The sequence below is a fragment of the Lepus europaeus genome, chromosome 19 (genome assembly GCF_033115175.1).
Source record: "Lepus europaeus isolate LE1 chromosome 19, mLepTim1.pri, whole genome shotgun sequence".
In the NCBI taxonomy this organism is placed as follows: domain Eukaryota; kingdom Metazoa; phylum Chordata; class Mammalia; order Lagomorpha; family Leporidae; genus Lepus; species Lepus europaeus.
This window is the reverse complement of record NC_084845.1, coordinates 14,621,628-14,627,710: the sequence shown is the minus strand read 5'-3', so window position 1 is coordinate 14,627,710 and position 6,083 is coordinate 14,621,628. Positions and strand designations below refer to the sequence as shown.

Genomic DNA, 6,083 nt, shown 5'->3' with positions numbered 1-6,083 from the left:
TGCATGGATTTATGGGTAACTTTCAAGTGATAGATTTGTAACCCAGTGGTGGGGAAATCATGGATAATTGTTAAAATAGTCTCAGGGTAATTGACTTCATATGAAAAAATAGATCTCTGCCATGATCTTATACTAAGATACTGATTTGTTATGAATTCCACAAGTATTGAAGGCTAGAATGCAAAGAAGCAGAACCTATTAGAATTTTAGAGAATGTTTCGTAAACCTTGAAGCAGTAAAATTGATTCCAGAATACCTAGCAGTTTCATTCAAGTCTATCTATTTACCCAAGAAACTGCCACATGTACACAGGGAGTCAAGTTGCAGTCTGTTTATTGCACCATGAAATAAGGTAGCCCACATTTGGAAACAAAGGTCTATCCTTTGTGAAATAGAGTCATGCAGTAGAATGCTCCATCACTTAGGTACAACAAATATTTGTATTAACAACAAAAGATAGGGAAAATAATGTAGAGTTGAGAAGAATCATGAAGTGGTTAATATGTTGTAGTAACACCTGTGTGAATTTGAGTAAAATCAACACTAAACAAGCCTCGTACCAAGCATTGATTATGGATAAGCACTTTTATGTAAAGGTATAAAGAATGAATTGGAAGGGTACACCCTCAGTTCCCAAAAGTGATTGCCTGCAGAAAGAAAGGGGATGGAAGGGAAATGGGACCAAACATGGCAGTTAAAGGATACTTCAGTTTTGTCCCTAAATATATGTCTCATTAAGAAGAAAGGTTCCAAGTTAATGTAATAAAATATTAGTTTCTGGGTTGTGGTTAAAGTATGCATTCACTCTATTGTTTGTGCTATTTCTTTTCTAAACATGAAAATTTAAAAGGTAGCTGTAGGAGGAAGCTGTACCTGAAATAGATATTACAGTAGTGCCTCTTATTTACTGGAGATTGGTTTTAAGACCCCCAGTAGGTAATCTGAACCTGCAGGTAGTACTGAACCTTATATATAAACAAGTATGCTATGTGTTTTTCTGTAATATACCTGTATACCTACTTACAAATTAAAGCTAAGGACAGAAAGAGATGAACAGCAGTAACTTACCATAGATAGGAGCAACCTCAGCATGATTTTTTTTTCCTTTTAAGTTGAGAGCTTTTATTTTTTCACTTAAAGGAAGCACTTTACATCTGCTCTTTGGCATATCCAAATTGCTAGCGGAACCACTGTTGTGCTTCAGGGCTGTTATTAAGTAAAATAAAGGTTATGGAATAGATGTTGTATGGTACTGGTAAGTGACATGGGCAGGCAGCATGTACAGCATGGATATGCTGGACTAGTGGATGATCCCTGTGCTGGGGGATGAAGCAGGATTCTGTGTAATTTCATCATGCTACACAAAATGACACAGTTTAAAAAGTGTAAGGAATTCTGTAATTTTCCATTTAATATTTTTGAGCCATGGTGGACCATGCATAACTCAATCTATAAGTGTGAGGCTATGGACAGGTACAGGACATGTGGCTACTGCATAATGGACTCATAGTCTCAGTCATATGTTAATATTTTACACAAAACAGCTTTTATCCATAGGTTTTGCATCTCTGGATTCAACCAGTCATGGCTAAAAATAGCAAAAAATTGCATCTGAAATGAACATGTACTGACCTTTTTTCTCTTGTTCTTATTCCCTCTACAGTAAGCAACTATTTATATAGCATTTGAATTGTATTAGGTATCGACAAGCATTCCAGAGATAAAGTATATGGGAGAATATGGCATCAGTTACAGGCAAATAGTATGCCACTTTATATAAATGACTTGAGCATCCATGGATTGTAGAATGGAGTATTGTGGAACCAATTCCCTATGGATATCAAGGGATGACTGTATTGCTAAAATCATATCTTTACCAATAAAATATGAAATGAAATGAAATGAAATAATATTTTTAAGTTGGAGAGACAAATGCAGTTATTTCCATTTACTACCATTATGTCACATCAGAATACATGATTTTGCAACAGGTTGGGTGGATCACAGAAGTAAGGATCATACTACTTGTGCTGAATTGGAGAATTCATAACTGATTTCATAACCAGTGTTGGCATTAAGAAATTAGACATTTTTAAAATGAGGAAACTGTCACCCAGAAGGTTTTCTAAAAGCTACTGAATAAAACGCCAACTCTTGGATTTTAGCTTCAGTTTTAACCTGCAGACCATATTCCTCTTTTCTACCAGATATCAATTGCTATTTCACCTTGTTTGTTTCATTGTGGGAAATGGTGCTGGAAAGGTAATCTCAGACCCAAACTTAGTTCTCTTATTTGAAACAAATCTTCATGAGAGGTTTTGCCTACTTGATTCCTTTTAAAAATATATAGAAAGCTATTAGTACTGTTTTTGAATAGTGATAAAAATAAATATACAGCATTTAGCCTTAAGATTGATTGCAAATGTATTTATTTTAAACTCAATAGTGAAATGCTAATGTATGAATAGCACTGAACTGCTTGTTACTAGCATGTTTGAAGGTTGCTCTCAGAGTGATAAAGGCAAGGGATAATTTTGTGAGGTAATAGAGATCAAATTAGAATGAGTATCTTTTGGTGCCTTATGTTGGCCAGGGTCCTGGACCCAGAAACAAGAATGGTTGTGATAGTCAAATGGAATAAAATAAGAAAGTGCTATATAATGTTCTGTGATAGTGTATATTGTAAATTTATTTAGCCACCACCTTTTGATTCATTGTTGCTCATTTGCTACCATAAATAAAGCTACAATAAATATCTATATAATTGGCCCTTAAAGTTACAGGTGTTTTTATTTCTGTGGGATAGATTATAGGGAAGAGATTACTGTGTCAAAAGATACTTGCTATTTCAAAATTTTAGTGGATGTTGTCATTTCCAACACTTGCTTCTGGATTTGCTTTGTGAGTTTTTATATTGTTAGTCCATATTCCTTTAGAACTGTTTATCTTTTTCCCAATTTTGATGACCTCTTCATATATTAGACATTAGGAATTGGTCTCGTTTTTGTCATAATGATTTTTCCATTGAAAAGTTTAAATTCTATGCAACCAAATATGTGTTAAGTTTCTCTGTTTCTGGATTGGTTTAAAATATTTTTGCTCTAGATTGTACATGTGATTTCTATCTTGCAAATTGTTTACTATTTGCTTTTTCAGTGTGTAAATATTTAAACCATCTAACATTTAACATCATATAAATGAAGCTTCATTTTTAATTTCTTCCAAATGGGTTTCCAGTTTGTTTTTTGGTGTTTTATTTTGTTTTGGCAGAGTGGACAGTGAGAGAGAGAGACAGAGAGAAAGGTCTTCCTTTACCGTTGGTTCACCCCTCCAAAGGCTGCTGCGGTTGGTGTGGTGCGCCACGCTGATCCGAAGCCAGGAGCTTCCCGTGTGGGTGCAGGACCCAAGGACTTGGGCCATCCTCCTCTGCACTCCCAGGCCACAGCAGAGAGCTGGCCTGGAAGAGGGGCAACCAGGACAGAATCCGGCGCCCCGACCGGGACTAGAACCTGGTGTGCCGGCGCCGCTAAGCGGAGGATTAGCCTATTGAGCCGTGGCGCCGGCCTGGGTTTCCAGTTTTAAACACTATTAAAATAACCCATCAGTTGTTCGGTGGCCTGTTACAGCTCTGACACAAGGCTGCATGCCCACCAACAACAATCACAGGTTTGGATGGCAAGCAAACAGAATAGAGAAGACTTTACCCAGCACAAGGTTTTTTAACTTTACCAGGGCAAGAAAAAACCTTCATGGCCTTTTCATCAGTCCTGCCAATGCTCAAGGAGGCATAGCCTCCAGGTCCCTAGCACCATATGGGGGAGAGTGTGGTTCAGCTCAGCACTGGGAAATACTAACATTGTCATCTGGAACATCTTACAACAGTCCAGCTCTGTCTTCTAAGGCCACCATCACATAGGGCACAGTTAGTTTAAGAGAAGTGACTGATAACAACATAAGCACACAGACGAGTTACTGTCTTAACATTCCCCAAGACAAAATGCCTTAATCATTTCAGCTATCAATATCTACCTGCAGATCTACAGCTCCTCCCCATCTAGGTGCAAGCTACAGATGAGGGGCAAGTTTACAGTGGTAAATTTCAAGGGACGTGTGGTAGAGGCAAATCCAAAGTAATCTTTTCTGAAATAGGTCAACGGGAAAGGACTGCATTTAATTATTTTAAAGGTTTAGATATGTAATACTTGCACAATTTTAAGGGACACAATGCAACTTTTAAACAAATGAATAGCTTCAGCTGTCTTACCAGGCAACCAGCCTGTCTCCTTTTCTTTGTGGTGCCCTACCAACTCCTTTCGTCCTGTGTGTGTGTGTGTGTTTTTTTTTTTTTTTTTTTTTTTTTTTAAGATTTAGTTGAAAGGCAGAGTCAGAGGGTCTTCCATTCACTGGTTCACTTCCCAAGTGGTCACAATGGGCAGAGCTGCACCAATCACAATCCAGAAGTTTCTTCTCGGTCTCCCCTACTGGTGCAGGGGCCCAAGGACTTGGGTCATCTACTGCTTTCCCAGTCTGTAGCAGAGAGCGAGATTGGAAGTGGAGCAGCCGGGACTCGAACCGGTGCCCATATGGGACGCCATCACTGCAGGCAGTGGCTTTAACCTGCTGTGCCACAGCACTGGCAGGCGGCGGCTTTAACCCACTACGCCACAGCACTGGCCCCTTCTTCCAGTTCTTTATGCAGGATATATATATATATATATTTTTTTTTTTTTTGACAGAGTGGACAGTGAGGGAGAGAGAGAAAGGTCTTCCTTTGCCGTTGGTTCACCCTCCAATGGCCGCCGCGGCCAGTGCACTGTGTTCGGTGCACCGCGCTGATTCGAAGGCAGGAGCCAGGTGCTTCTCCTGGTCTCCCATGGGGTGCAGGGCCCAAGGATTTGGGCCATCCTCCACTGCACTCCCGGGCCACAGCAGAGAGCTGGCCTGGAAGAGGGGCAACCGGGACAGGATCCGGTGCCCTGACCAGGACTAGAACCCGGTGTGCTGGCGCCGCAAGGCAGAGGATTAGCCTGTTGAGCCATGGCGCCGGCCTATGCAGGATATTTTACATTCACCCTCCTGTGTTTTAATGCCCATTGAAAATCCTACTCTTAATCCTTTACAGACACCATCCCTTTCCTATTTAACTGCAACTCTGCCATGTAATTGTTTACCCATATGATTGTCGTTCAGCTGAAACAGCCATGCATTATATTTTCATTTGTAGTAAAATGTTTACAGTATTTTGTTTAACCAATGTTTCCCTGTTCCTATACTACACTAATAACCATATATTATTAGTCTTATTTTGACATTTCATAATAAACCGTTTCCTTTTAAAAACTTTTTAAAATCTAAGTTAATCTTTCTTTAAAAATGACTATAAGGGACAGGTGTAATAGGGCAGTGGGTTAAGCCACCACTTGGGATGGTCACATCCCTTACTGGAGAGCCTGATTGAAGTCCCAGCTCCTCTGCTTCCCACCCAGCTTCCTGCTATTGCACCTGGGAGGCAGCAGATGATGGTACAAGTACTTGGGCCTGTGCTAACCACATGGGACCTGGCTCCTGGCTTCAGCTGGGCCCAGCCCCAGCTTTTGCAGGTATTTGAACAGTGAGTCAGTGGATGCAAGAATGTGTGTGTGTTTGCCCATCTCCCTCTATCTTTTTTTTTTTTTTTCGTTTAATTGAAAGGCAGTTACTAAGAGAAAACTCTTCCAGAAGATGGTGCAAATACGTGGGTCCCTGCCACTCTCATGGGAGATCCAGAAGAGACTTCAGGTTCATTATATATCCTGTAGGTTCTTTTTTTCTCCTACCATGTATCTTTTTACAAAATAGCCCCCTCCCCTTTCCAGGGGATGGATATATACTTTTTTTTTTTTTTTAAAGTTTATTTATTTCAAAGAGTTACAGAAAGGGAGATCTTCCATCCACTGGTTCACTCCTCAGATATGCCAGGCCAAAGCCAGGAGCCAGAAGCTTCTTCCCTGTTTCCCATGTGGGTGGCAGGGGTCCAAACATTTGGGCCATCTTCTGCTGCTTTCCCCAGGCTAAAAGCGCCTGGGAAAACAGTGGAGAATGGT

At 40.2% G+C, this 6,083-nt stretch overlaps 1 protein-coding gene across 2 annotated transcripts in view; it reads left to right on the top strand.

Moving 5' to 3' along the window:
- The window catches only part of ZFP82 (ZFP82 zinc finger protein), an 87,020-nt gene that overhangs the window by 16,146 nt on the left and 64,791 nt on the right, over positions 1 to 6,083 (top strand). The window lies entirely within an intron of this gene.